Here is a 14,683-nt window from a genome sequence, read left to right on the forward strand (position 1 = left end):
GTAATGTAGGTGCTGTTTTTCTCAAGGTGTGTGAAGACTGAGTGGAGATCTTTCATGTTGTAAACACACTGTAGATTTAATATAACATGTAACATGACAGCATAGTTTAAAACTAGCATATCACAATATTATAATTCATTCTTCTGACATATTACATTGTTTTAACCCATGAATGTTTTCTTTGAGGAAATAATAGGACTGTAGCATGACTATGTGGGATTTACTTAATGGAGATTCAGTGACTGTAAATTCCCAAGCAACATTTACAGCATTTATAGTGATGTGTCATACCACCCTACATCCAGTGTTGGTGTAGTGTTGGTACTCTCTCAGTAGGTAAATGCAGCCGGTAGCTGTGTAACTTTGCCAGTTCATGAGAGCCAAGCTGAGGTGGGTTGTTGAGCTCAACTTCCTCTCATCCATTATTCCTTCACCCAGCAGAACACATCACATAGTCAAACAGTTGCTCAGTCAGTTTCCCTGGTGTCTGGCTAAGCTCAGTTACATCAAGTTATACCTGTAGACATGTTGAGCAGAAAAACTGTGACGCTAACAGTAGCTAGCCAGTAAGCTAGTTAGACTTGGAAATGGTCTACATTATAAGTTGGCTTGGCTTTGCCCTGCTGTTCAGCTGAATGGAAATGGAAATTGTTCCAGAAAGTTTGAAGTTACTTTTCCTGAGAGTGGTGTTGAATGTGCAGAGCAAGACTTTTAATAAGGCAGCCACAGCCGGGAGTCACACAGCCTGTCTCTAAGGGCCAACAGGCCCATAGCCATGAACTCCCAGCCTTAATGCACTACTTTACTCTCTTGCGCTCTCTGTTTCCCTCTCTCTCTCTGACACCTTTTGAGAAACAGTGTTTTGTTTTCATTTGAAGGAAGAGGCACCGCTGGCCCACAGCCCAGTGATCCGCAGTGGCCTGTTTTCCAAATAATTAAGATAGAAGAGAAGTTATTAAAGTTAATCATACTTTTTTTTACAGTGCAGATACACACTCATTTAATTATATTTTGGTCCCCTTCCTGCCTCTTTCACATTACATTTTATTCACATGATTAATAAGAACAATTCCACCAGAGAATTGCTACCTCAAGTGACATTTAGGTGATGTCGCCTTTGAAATGATTTCTTGTCATCCAGTCCCCCAGCTTCAGGAAGTGTTCAAATATTGTTTATTACTCATTTTGATTCATTCAATGTCAGCATGAGCCTGTGGCCGCTGTTTATCATTTATGCACTGAGGGCATATTAATAGGGCAGGGAAAACGACTTTAATAAGTAAATGTACACCAAGTGAGAAGAGCTTTTTTATGACTAGATCTGGCACCATGAATTGGTTGAGACAGAGGGTGAAATGAGTTTGCAGCCGTGCAGTCCACAGGCGAATTTGCAATCTTCTAAGGAAATTACAGGTTGTAATGATGAAGCCTTCAAGTTCTTCCTGTCTGCATTTACTACAGTAATGGGTCTAACCGTGCTTAACGTAACGTGCCATTTCCAACATTCCTTCTGCGGAAAAGCGCTCACCGTGAAAAAAGAGCTTTTCAGCCTCCTTAGAAGATTGTATGTTTGACTTTAGAGAAAATGAGAGTGAAGCTGGAGGTGTGGCTGGTGTAAAGCTGATATTTGCAGAGGCTCCAGACACGAATGTGGTCAGGTTCAGTTGTAACTCTGAACCCGCGGTTCCTGTGTATTTGCTGCACAGTCAACCTGCCGCAACGACTATATTTCCGTTTTTTCACTGGTACTACATCATGATCATGATTATAGAAGTGCTTTGGGACCAATAGCATAACACTGAGGTATATGTTTACACCTTCTCTGAGTAGTAATTTTATCCTCCAGAGTAGTGGGGAGAGAATGTGCACTTGGCTCCAGTAGGCCTTGCTTCATGGGGGACAATTATGGGGTTTTTATCAAATGCTTTGTGACACTGCCACATGTTCTTTTACTGTGTTGCAATGTGAGTGTCAGTATTTCCCCTGAGCTTTAACTTTGGCATGGAGAGTTTGAATTCAGAAAAGGTCACTGTCCACCCTGTCTGTGTTCCTAATTTCTTCTTGATGCTTGTTGCATTTCCACAGTCACTGTTTTAAGGTAAGCCAGTACTGTTACTCCATGTTTATGGCTGTTTAATGAGTATTTCAACCTTTGTCAGACTGGGATCAATTGGTGATTAATTTGATGTGTGTGGGACTTGACTATACCTGATCGAGGTGGCAGACTGTTGGCTTTGGATGGAAAATGTATCACTTTGTGCTTTTAAATCACCCACAAGTGTGTGGAATCTCTTTAAAAGTCTAGTATGGCTGATTAATAATACCTTTTAAATCCTGGATTGACACAGTTTAGGCTGTATACACTGGGCATATATATATATATCTGGCACATATCTAGTTTTTCATATATTTAGATGGTAAACAGCAGTAAAATTCTTACATGCTAACACGACTAATCCAAACGAACGTGCTTCTCTCCACTTAACCTTTGCTCACAGAAATACACTTCCAAAAACAATTAACATGAAGAAAAAAAGGACTACAAAGCTGAACAAACAACGGTACAAATAAATATTTAACTATTATGTACATACAAGTAAGTGAAATAAAATGTTGTCTAAATGTTTATATATAAAAAGCAACAATGACAAACAACATTGACTGTCTATAACCAAGTTAAGTGTTTTTGTTCATTACAAACATTGCAAAGAAATAAATACTAAATGGAAATACTGGCTAGAACATGCATGAATACATGTCCATAAACCATATGTACAGCGTCCTTTGTAGTCTGTCCCTGTGCAGTTTGGTGGTTGATCCAAACCAGACTGTGAGGGATGTAGAGAGATCAGACTGGATGACTGCAGTACTGGATCAGCAGCTCCTGAGGCAGGTTGAACTTCCTGAGCTGGTGCAGGAAGTACATCCTCGCTGGGCCTTTTTGATGATGGCAGGGAGTGTGGCGTTGAAATTGCTGTGGGTTTTGAGACTGTATTTGGATGCGTGGCGGCGATGCAGCAGAGGGTAGCAGCGGAGAACCGATGAGCATGACTAATCCGGGGATCTCTTGTGAGGTGTGTACGGCTGGCCGTCCTTCACGCTACACAAGCCTCCCTGATGGGGACCGCATAGCTTCGGCCTCACACACAGGTGGGGGCGGAAACAATTTGCAGGTAGCGTGGCATAAATCACAGTCTATTATCACCACATATAGTGTAGTATAGACTTTCATTAAGGGGCCCAGCAGGTAACCTTCAAAGTATACAAAAGTGTACAGTTTTAGTTACCAGTAACTTCACTTTGTATTTTTCATGATGGCTGTGGCTTAAGAGGTAGAGCGGGTTGCCCTTTAATTGAAGGATGGCAGTTCAATCCCCGTCTCTTCCATTCTGCATGTCAAAGTGTCCTTGGGCAAGATATTGAACTCTGAATTGCCCCTGATGGCTGTTCCATTGGTGTGTGAATGGGTGAATGTGACGTAGTGCAAAAGCGCTTTGAGTGGTCCCAAAGATGCTATACAAATACAGAGCATTTTTTAAATTTCATCTAATAGTTAGTAGTAAGGGGCTCAAAATAATGAAAGTAAAAGTTTTTAGAAGGGTACTATACACTTGAAGCAGTACATGTACATATACTCAAATTCATCTCTCAGGTGCTATTGTGGACCTGTTTGTGTGTTATGCACTCTAGGAAAATTTTTTTACTAAGAAGTATGAACCTGCATTATCAACACGATTAAATTTTATAACTGGTGTTTTAATGTGTTATCCTTTGGATTCATAATACAAAGACTGCACAGCCGTCACTTTATATGAATTCACTGTTATAGCTACAGCCCTTCAGAGACCTGCTCATTCTGTTCAGCTTTCATTACAAAAATTATATATGAGAACACTGAACAAAGCCTCGTCTTCTCATTTGCCAAAGGAGAGAAATTGGTAATGTACAGTTCCTCTATTATTGCTTTATTCTTACTCAGCTATTAAAAACTCAAGTTGCCTTCTTCTGACTGCCTCCCAACTGGCCCCTCTGCGTTATACCCCAGTGAACTGGTTTGTGTTGGTTTGTGTTCAATTTGTGTGTGTGTGTGTGTATATATATATATATATATATATATATAGTCCCCTCCAAACGTATTAGAACAGTAAGGCAAATTCCTTTGTTTTTGTTGAAGACATTTGGGTTCAAGATCAAAAGATATGTAGAGTATGAGACAAGAGTTCAGAATTTCAGCTCTCATTTCGTGGTATTCACATCTAGATGTGTTAACAACTCATAACATACCACCGTTTGTTTGAACCCACATTTTTCAAGTGAGCAAAAATATTGGAACATGTGACTGACAGATGATTCTTGTTGTCCCAGTGTTGCCTTTTAGGTTGATGGTCCAAACATGAAATAGCTCTGCATGACTGACTTTTAGAGCAATCGTGCAGGGCTATGTTGCCGTCAATGGTATTGAGTAAAGATTACTACCGTAATTCCCTTCCCCCACCACTCCGCCACCTGCCCCGCACCGCCGCTATCTGTTCAAAACATAGACTTGCCACTAGCAAGATTGCCCAGCAACATTGCTAAAAAAGTTGTCCCGTGTATCATCAGCTTTAGTTTTCATCCTTGGTTCAAAGCTATAAAGACTGCATTTCCTGTTAAAGAGGATAAACCAACATGAAGACCAGAGAGCTGTCTATGGGAGAAAAACAAGCCATTGTCAAGCTGAGAAAAGAAGGAAAATTGACCAGAGCCATTGGACAAACATTGGGCAGAGCAAGCACAACAAGTTGGAACGTCTTGAAAAAGAAAGAAACTACTGGTGTACTGAGCAACAGACGTCGAACAGGTCGGCCAAGGAAAACACCAGTAGGTGATGACAGAAATATCGTGAGAGCTGTGAAGAAAACCCCCAAAACATCAGTAAGTGACATCAGCAACGACCTCCACAATTCAGGGGTGAAGATTTATTCCATTACTTGTGGTCTAATACAAAGGGTGATATGTCCTAAGTTGTTTAACACATCTAGATGTGAATACCAGGAAATGAGAGCTGAACACGATTACTCATTGACTTAGGAAACATCATACATTTATTGAACTGTTAAAATTGCTATTTTAATTAATTATTTAACTTTAAACAGTATCTTAGGATGACAGCAACGCACTGTTTCCCCAGGTTGACTGCTTTGCAACTTGTTCGTTACATAACACTGAAATTCAACCGTGGTGTTCTGTCAGGTATTGCAGTGACTACAACCAATTCACAACCAATGCACAATTGCTGTAGCTCCTCTTTTCACCCTTGCGTGTTGAACGCTTCATTTTAGCTATGGAGTGATACATCTCACCTCTACAGATGCACATGTGCAGTTCCTAGTTAAGGACTGCCAGCCAATCAGAATCAGAGAAGGGCGGGTTGTGAGAAGCCGGTAAACCAGGCTTCGGTTCAGCTGTATATGTTCCCCTTACCACCTTAGCGACATGGACTAGAGCAACAGTTTCAGAGTGGTGAGTTATTAATTTGTAACAAACGTATCTTTCATCCATGAAGTTTTAACTGAGCTCTGTCTGTACATCACAGTAACAACTTCATGTCCATTGACTGCTATGAGGGTAGCTAGTGTTTGGAAGGGAGAGGGGAGGCAGCACGCGTACGTCTTGTTACGGTGTGCTGCAGCTCTGTGTGTTTTTCCACCGTGTTTTTTGAACTAGCCGCTTGGCGAGCATTATGATGTGCATTTTGCTGTGACATCACAGAAAAGACTGGACTACAAAGGAGCTATTTTCATTCAGTTCAGAGCAGAGTTTTCTGTGAGAGATGGGAACTCCCTTTTTGGTGGACTTTGGGCTTTTTCACTTTGCAAACCTATTACATGTACAAAAAACCTATATAACTTATTAAAGGAGAGAGAAAACACCAAAAAGCATAATATGATCTCGTTAAGCAAATAATGGTGACTAGCAGGTTATAGCAGTTATAACCCCGGTCATCTTGGCTCGAACTTGAACTGAACATGCCACAGCCTGGCTGAGAGTGAGTTTGGGCTTTTAGGGAGGGGTGGCATCCGCAGTTGCAAAGGAAAGGGGTGCATTTGATTTATGACACAAGACCTCCACCAACTCCTGAGAGGAAATATCTGTCTCTTTAGCAGCTATATGCCCCACCTTGTTCACCGGCTAGTTGCTAACTTTGGTCGACTGCCTGCCTGAACAGCTGCCTGCTGCATCTGAAAACAACACTGATTAGAACAGTGTTTTGAGTAAAACCAAAACATGAGCAAGAAAGATGCTTAAATGCTCCGTAGAGCTGAGGGGAACTGTAAAATTGAGGGATCATTTTCTGAGTTTGTCACCCTTCACATACAAGTAGACATTTAAGCCATTGTTAACATGAAGATATATACAACTTTAACTGTGAAAGTATACAAAGGACATTCATCCATCATATCAGAGGTGGATCAAACTGACAGACTAAATTATTTTATGAATTATTTGATGAAATGCTAATATATTTTACGGTGCAATCAATCAATCACTTGACTGAATGGGGTGTAGAAATTCAAGGTAAATACACGTGTCTGTAGAGAAACAGTGTGAGTCGGTTGCTCTTCTAAAACTTAGACTTAAACTTAACTACCAGTTGGCCTAGCTCCGTCTGTTTCTCTTTTTCACTGTTTCTTTGTAGACACAATGACCCAGTGAAGTCAGGCCAGAATAAATGTATGTGATCCAGATACAGCCTGCTTCCTTCATGGTTCTTTTTATTGTATATTTGAAACTCAAGTATCGCTTCTTTCCCCCAGCTGAACACTGTGTGCTTTCATCTCTCAGCCCTGGTTTTTTGTGTATGTGTGGGTTACAAATTTACTTTTATCATGGTATTTTGGTATAATATAATTACTAGCTCTGTGTATTTGTGTGTGCTTGAGAAGACATACACCGTGTATGTGTGTGCAGTGTGAGTTCGGTATCACTGGCTACTTTCTTTGTGTGTGTTTGTGTGTGCTTGTGAGAGGAAGGAAGGGAGTTTAGCCTCCTGATCTCAGGCTGCAGAAACACTGTACTGGAATGTTAATTGGTATGACTGGTCTGCCTCACAGATAACACACAAGGCCGCTTTTAATAAACCAAAGATCAGGATGTCCCACCATCTCATCCCACTGAGAGGAAGAGGGTGTGTGTGTACGAGGAGGCGTGGGGAGGGGTGTTTGCTGGAATCTCTCCTTTTCCTTTCCTGCTCTCTCCCACGCATCTTCTTGCCTCATAACAAATAGAAAACCAGAAATATTACAGAGCGTGAGGTGATTTCGTGTCGAGACTCAAAGCGCATGTATTATTAAGGCTGGAGCGCCAAGGTTTTGAAGTTATGCTAATGAGGAGTCTTTTGGTGGTACAAATCTAACCATCATTTGAATAATTTTTCTGCCCATCCCTCCTCTTCTCATCTGTTCTTTTTTTTTTTTTCCACACGTTCTATCTATTCTACGGAGTCACACATTAAAGGACGCAGCGTTGGTGTGAAGTCGTGCACATGCTGTTAAAGAGAGCTGATGGTAAATTAGGAATCAGCTACGGAAAAGCTCAAGACAGACTTCTGACCGGAGGCTTCTCCTCCCACGTGCAACCTATGATAAAGAGCTCATTTTCTGTTTGCCTCCTCCTCCCTTACATAGAACACCCATACAATATAGAGATCTGCATGGATGGATTGTATGTACAGATGTGCACATACGTAATACATAGCAGCCTTGTGATGTTGCATGTGTGTTCATGTGTATTAATATATAACAGATGAACCCAGTAGACGCTCCGATATTGTGAATTCAAGCTATTTGAACAATCTAGCGGCATTTTCACACACTGAAAATTGCGAAACACTATTCAGTGTATATACGGCAGACATTTATTCTTGACATTTCAGGAATGTTGCTGAAACAGAAATTAGACCACAGGGCACTACAGTGCTTCAGGATGATACAACTACTAATATGAATTATTCATGCATACTAGTGGAGTCTGATTAAAACATTTTGTTAGAATCAATTCAAATTAAGTGTGTCAAACAAACTGCATCATGTACAGTATATAGAAAAAGTTGATGATGATCGGCTATTTTTAAAACAGAACTTAGAAATGTTGTGATAATTTTAAAAGCCAACAAGTAGCCACTGCAAGGATACCAGGATTTGTGAATGTATGTATGGGCTTGTCTCTTTGTTTTAGTTAAAACCTTAGTGGTTTGAGTTTTGACAGGATAGAGATTTTTCACAAATGCCGGAGAGCAGGGAAAAAATGTTGAGCTGTTTCTAAGATTCAGAAAACAGGATTGAACCATAGATTTGATGTGTTCATCTAGGGTGAAGCAGCATTCAGAAATAACTCCAAGATTCTTGCATTTTGGGGTTACAGACAGAGACAGTAGCCAAGTTTCAATCCAAATGAAGTGCAAATATACCAGCATTTGCAGAAAATCTGCTAAAGACATGATTTTACACACATTTTCATCTCCTACTGTTATGTCTCCTACTGCTATGCTATTATTAGTGGTTGGTTCATCTATCTAGATAAAGCAGTAGGTGGTGCTGATTATCTAGTCAGGTGCCATTATACCATTGCAGAGGAAGAGGCAGCAACAATGATATTTTGAGACATCTACCTGTGGATGTAATGAAGGCAGTTTCAGACAATGTTTTGCAAGATTAACTGCGCAAACTGGAAACATATCATGTTTACATTTAAGAAGATCTGAAATGTAAGAAGAAAGTGTCATCTTCGTAAAAGTGGTTACAAATATTATGCCACCTAAAGGAAACATGTAAATCTAAATAGAAAAAAGAATTGGTCCAAGCTCAGAGCCTTGTGGCACCCCACAGTACATACAGAAAGGTAGGACCTAAAAGCAGTGGCTCCAATGCTTACCCAGATTTCTCGACTGTCAGTTAAGATGTCATGATCAATGGTATCACATGTTGCACTTGATCCAGAAGAACAAGGATGGAGTATATAATGAAGAAAGAACAGGCAGACTGAAAGAAGTGGCAGCAAGGAAAGGTGCTGCAATGTGTCCTATCATATCTCCTTTAGCATAAACTGGATAGTCCACTACAAAGGGAAAGGAGGTTGTGGCCCAATTCCAGTGTCCACTCACAGACTCAGACTTTGAGGTGCGTTCCCGGTAAGCTTAGTGCTGTCCCCACTGTCAAATCATCAAGTGCGTGAGGGCTGTCTCGCAGACATTTTGAGCCCTTTTGTAAGTCCGCATTTCTGCAGACTTTGCCTGAGGGAATTGACCACAGTTTGTAGAGGTATGACGTCAAACACTGGGGTTACCAGGGTTACCAGGGGACACCCGAAAGCGAGAGAAATATCACAGCAAATCTGCCTTATAAGAGAAGAAGAATAAGAACGGTAAACAAACAAGCATGGAAACCAACGCTGATGTTAAAATTGTTAGAATTTTTCTTTACATAGATTTAAGATTTAAGACTATTTATTTTAGTTTTTGCTCAATGATGATGTTTTGACCAACAATAGTGCATTAATTATTGACAAATGTATATTGACATTTACCTCTCCTCCACTCTGTAAGGCAGGAGCCTGCAAGTTTTAAAAATCAGAAACGTGTTTCAATGTCGTCAAGGTAACGTGATAATGTGGCAAAGTGCTCCAGGTGACGTCAGTAAAGTCTCTGAGGGTTCAGGGCTTAGGGGTATATTGGGATTGGGCCTATGACATCTCAAGTATAGTCCTTTTTTAAAAATGTCTGCATGAAACAACACGTTAAGAACTTACAGGGCAAAGTACGAAAATAGCAAAACGTTTTCTCTCAGTCCATCTTCATAACTTTGTAGTTTCAACATGGCTGACCCACGTCAATAGATCTGCTGTTGCTCAGTTGCATAATTACATCGCTTGTGAGTGCAGTCGGATTCTCTGAGCTTCTCTTATACTCTTAAATCCTTGTGAATTCTCCTTCACGTCTCCTCAGTGGAAAATGTCATGAGGTCAAGGAAAAGTGTTTAGGAAAAGACATGTGACGTAATTTTTTTGACCAAGGTACAACAGCGTAGTGATGTAAGAGACGCAACTAAGGCCCAATCCCAATGTCCCCACTAAGCCCTAAGCCCTGAACCCTCACAGATTTTACTAATGTCACTTGGAAAGTTGAAAGTCAAAATACTGTAAACAGGAATGGGACAGCACTTATCACGTTACCTTGACAAAGCTGAAAAATGTTGCACACTTTTTATATTTTTGCCTGATTTTTAGGTATTTTAGGCTCTTGCCCTACAGAGTGGACGAGAGGTAAATGTCAATCTACAATTGTCAATAATCAATGCTTTTTTTGTTCGTCAAAACAGTGTAATTAAGCAAAAACTCAGGTCACAAATCCATCACAGGGCCACACATAGACAAACAACCAGTCACGCTCACACCCGCGACCTTCTTGCTGTGAGGCCACAGTGCTATCCACCGGACCACCGTGACGCCCTCTAAAATAAATAATTAAATAATTAAGTGTGTAATAAGGTGATTACATTCCTCTGACTTCATGTGTTCTGTGTACCATCTTAAATCTATAAAGATAACAATTCTAACATCAGCGTTGGTTTCCATGCTTGTTTGTTTACCATTCTTCTTCTCTTTTAAGGCAGATTTACTTGCTTCTGGGTGTCCCCTGGTAACCCTGGTAACCCCCTTGTTTCACCTCATACGGCTATGAACTGTGGGCAATTCCCTCAGGTGAAGTCAGGACTTACGAAAAGGGTTTATGAAGGGCTCAAAATGTCCGTGAGAAAGCACTCGCACACTTTGAGACAGGCCTAAGCTCTCATGGACTTCCCGGGAACGCGCCTCAAAGTCTATGAGTGTGGATATTGGGATTGGGCCTAAGAATGAACTGGCAAGGAACAAAGGAAGTTAACTGGTCTATAGGTGAGTGGCTGATGAGGGAATGAGTTGCAGGCGGAGTAGGCCAGGTAACTGCAGGGCTGATGACATAAGTAGGAACAGGTGTGTAGTTGGGTGGGGCAGTCAGGTGATGGGGAAAGGAGGGAAAGTCTGAAGGCATCTGATGGACAGCTTGAGGATGGCAGGTCTGGTGAGTTGAAGGATAGAACATGGCCTGAGAGATGAGAGAAAAGGCAAATGGTGACAAAGCTGTGTCTGTATGATGATTTTTTCTAAAACCAGTTAGAAGTTTTTCAAAAATATTGTTGTTTTTTTTCAACAAAAGCCACTACTTGATCTGCTACTATTTTCTTTAACCTCCCCACATTAAAGAATATGTGCAGGTGGATGTGTGTCACATAGATGTTTTGATTGAAAAGCACCAGCCACAGAAAAAAGTCAAAGTTAAAATTAAGGAAATGTAACCAGCACAATAAAAGTGTGACAATATCAAAACTGGTATTTCATAGGGGAGAATAGCAGAAAAATGAGAAAGATGTTTGGGAACAAACATTCACACTGTGTAACTCTCTCTACACCCAGAGGCAGAATGCAATGAGTTGATTTAACAAAAAAAGTTACTGTGTTTGGACGCTGCAGCCTTCCAGTGCTTCCAGTGTCAATAAGCTCTCTCATATATTTGGTGAGCTCCACAAGTTATTTTGAAGCTCTGGCACACTGACTGCTGTTACTGATTTATGTGAAAGATGGCCAGGGATTATTATACTGGCGGTGGATGATGTGTGCCTTGATTGTAAGTAATAACTAATAATTCCAGGAGTTTGTTCATAGATGCTGAGATGAATTCTGTGTGTTTGTGTGTGTGTGTGTGTGTGTGTATTTATTTGTTTAGTCAGTGTTATTTTAACCATTGTCTTTGTTTATGTGTTTATTTCTGAGCCACTGTATTTATGAATGTGTTTTATCTTTGTGAGATTTGATATATCCAATATTTGTTGTCCCTTCATGTGTCAGCTGAATCCAGTTTCAGATGCTTTCCCACAAAGATTCATAAAATTCATTCGAAAGCTGATTTGAATATTGAGGACAAAGTATACAATTTCAGTTTGTAGGTATCTACTTTAAAAATCCTCTGTAAAATGATGATATTCATAGAACATCAGATGTCTATAAAACAGAGGATATAAAAAGAAAGATTTTGTTTCTTTGTCATCTATTTTAGGGGTAGTATTTCATGTCAGGTTAAAGGAATAATTTGACAGTTTGGGAAATGTACTTTTTTTGAAGGTGAGATGAGAAGATCAATGCCATGCTCCCAGAGCCAGTTAGCTTAGCTTAGCATAAAGACTGGAAACAGGGGGAAACAGCTAGCATGCCTCTGTCCAAAGTTTAAAAAAGCCACTCTAAGCAGAACCTCCAAAAATCCAAGTGTCAAAACAACAATTTGTAGTTTTACAGGTGTGTGAGTGTGTGTTAGCGTGTGCATATGTGCAATGTCAAAATGGCAGGTCTTTGTAATAATTGTAGAGAACAGAGAGGGAGCCCCTCTCAAGTACATAAGCCCTAATTTTAACAAGTTCAGCGATAAAATGTCCCCTATTATCTCCTGTGGGAACAACAGAACAATGAAGAGCACTTTGTGTGTGAAGGGCTCACATATGGGTCAAAAAGGACTGCAACACTGTCATGAAGATCATCATGAGGCAACCCACCGGAAGATGTCAGATGGAAATGTAATGTTTATATTAATGTATTTACAGTTGTGCATTTACATGTATTTACGCTGAGGAGACGGGCCACAACAGGCATAGTCTTCCGCCAAGCAGCTCCACTGTTGATGAGGGATATCTTGTTAACAGGTACAGAGGGAAGTACTGATTTATTCTCTCCCATGATAAATTCTTCAGTTATTATCTACTGTCTGACTTGTTGTCTTGATACTTTTATTTAACAGACAAGGGAGGATCAAAATGTAACCCCATGACGTTTTCCAGGCAGGAGCTGTTTCTATTTGATTGCTGACGGGTGACAATTTCTCCCTTCACTGATTCCCAGTATGGGCCCACAGTGAGACCTCCGGGCTTCAGAGAGACCACACATGGAGGTGGTTAGGGGAGGTGGAGGTCGGCGGTCTGTCTCAGAGTCATAGATCTCTGTCATCCTTTTCAGGTGGCTTGTAGGCTGTCTGTTGGTTTGACTCCGGCTAAAGACTTTTGCATAATATACATTGTATAAATTCGAGCTGTTCATGACCAATTGGGGGAGTTGTGTTAAAATTGAATCAAGATTGTGAGACAGTCTCTTTAAAGCTTTTGGCATAAAGGACAATGCCTGCCAGGAAGCCAAGACATACATTGTAGATAATCCAACAAGGGCTGACAGTCATTTCTAAGTCAATGCACATCCTTGCATTTAAGGTTATAGCTTTAAAGAAGTGATCGAGTGTTGTACTCATTATGTGCAGTTGCTGCAGAACATTCCCTCGTATGGGTCAAGCTCGAAAACCTTTGACTGTAGCACAGTCAAACAAACCCTTAACTGAGATTACGATGACGACATTCTCAGGGATATTTTTTCAGATTAGACAAAGCTCCTTCAACTTTATTCATAGGCTGAGTTGTTCTGCCAATGACGAGTAAACCGACCATTATGTGCTCCTTTAACATTACCTTTAGCAACAAAAAAAGTGTTTTCCCGTAAACAACCAGTGTAGTGATGCATCATATCAATTTCACAGGTGGTGATATCCAATAAAAGGGCCAGCTGAAATATATATTGCTCTAATCTACACCTGTTCTCCACAGCCAGATGATACAGAACAGTGAGAGAGCAGGAATGGCTGCTCCGAGTGAAATAGGGTAAAATGACACTGAGCTTCTCCGACTAAACGACCCCTCTCACATTCTCTCTCCTTCTCTCTTTCTCTGAATGAGAGAAGGAGAGTTGGGCCAGGGTTGACCGCTCCCTCTGATCCCCCTCACCTTCATTGTCCTGCTTTTATTCTCTCGCTAAACGCCTCTGACGGCATCACCGCTCACATAGATCGCCTCTCTGTTCTCCCCCGTCCCCAAAGACCCAGAGTGGCCACTGAATGACCGGGGTGTCAAAAGAAGAGGAAAACAAAGTTCGGAAGTATTAGTGTTACTTCCCCTCGTCTCCTGGGATACAGAGGGAGAATCAATAGTTTTTCATTAACCTGTCTTTCTCCCTGTGAACTAGTAGGTATAGCCTCGGGTGCCAGTAAATGCTACAGTGATAGTGTTTGGGGATGACATCTCTCTCTCTCTTTCACACTCACACACTTACACGTTTTCCAGACATACAAGCGCTCTCTCTCTCTCGCTCTCGCAAATCAACTCACTTTTATTGACATGTTGCTTGGAAAAAGTAGTGTCACACCGAGCCAGGATAGAAGAATTATGTGAATATTTAATAAATACAATAAGAAATGCATAACAATTTTTTCTTGACTTTAAAGCCCTTCCCTTACCACATATGCAATTTGTTATGGAAGTAGAATCAAGTCTATAAATGTATTCAATACCTGAACACATTTCCTTTCATAATTTCTCTTATCAACCTGTGGACTGATTTCTCTAAAGCCATTATTTTTCTGAAGTTAACCAATGAAATAAGGGAAAAAAGCCTCGAGTGACCTCGACAGAATGTAGATCTCTGTGTTGCTTTCTCATTTAGTACATTTCTCCTTCTCTCCCTGACAGATTTGCATTATCTCACATCTCTGTCCCTAAACACAATGTAGCCACTGTTTGGGAAT

At 40.7% G+C, this 14,683-nt stretch overlaps 1 long non-coding RNA gene across 2 annotated transcripts; it reads left to right on the forward strand.

The window, feature by feature from the left end:
- The first annotated feature begins 11,000 nt into the window (after positions 1-11,000).
- Positions 11,001-14,454, forward strand: LOC123960594. 2 transcript variants are annotated; one of them, XR_006822548.1, is made up of 3 exons: positions 11,001-11,095; positions 12,666-12,764; positions 12,860-14,454. It is a non-coding gene; the product is annotated as an uncharacterized LOC123960594 (long non-coding RNA). The 2 variants fall into 2 exon arrangements; XR_006822549.1 differs by lacking the exon at positions 11,001-11,095 and adding an exon at positions 11,173-11,698.
- The last annotated feature ends 229 nt before the right edge of the window (positions 14,455-14,683 follow it).

The sequence above is a fragment of the Micropterus dolomieu genome, linkage group LG21 (assembly GCF_021292245.1).
Source record: "Micropterus dolomieu isolate WLL.071019.BEF.003 ecotype Adirondacks linkage group LG21, ASM2129224v1, whole genome shotgun sequence".
Taxonomy (NCBI): domain Eukaryota; kingdom Metazoa; phylum Chordata; class Actinopteri; order Centrarchiformes; family Centrarchidae; genus Micropterus; species Micropterus dolomieu.